Raw genomic sequence first — 241 nt, forward strand, 5'->3', positions numbered from 1 at the left:
GAAATCAATCTTTTATCTCCACTGACCTTCAACGCACATGTCGAACACCTCCGTCCAGTTGCCGTTGACGCACTCCACTTCGATGACCTGAGGACCCGTAAGCCAGGTCATGCCGTAGGAGCAATTGAGGTACTTCAAGAACACGTAATTATCGCCTTGGTTGGCATACTGCGTGACCACCGTCGAGTGCTCGGGCTGCGGGGCGTCGCCGGAGCAGTGGGGGCGGTCCGGCGTGTTGTCT

The sequence above is a fragment of the Penaeus monodon genome, chromosome 22, assembly GCF_015228065.2.
Source record: "Penaeus monodon isolate SGIC_2016 chromosome 22, NSTDA_Pmon_1, whole genome shotgun sequence".
NCBI classification, from domain to species: Eukaryota; Metazoa; Arthropoda; class Malacostraca; order Decapoda; family Penaeidae; genus Penaeus; species Penaeus monodon.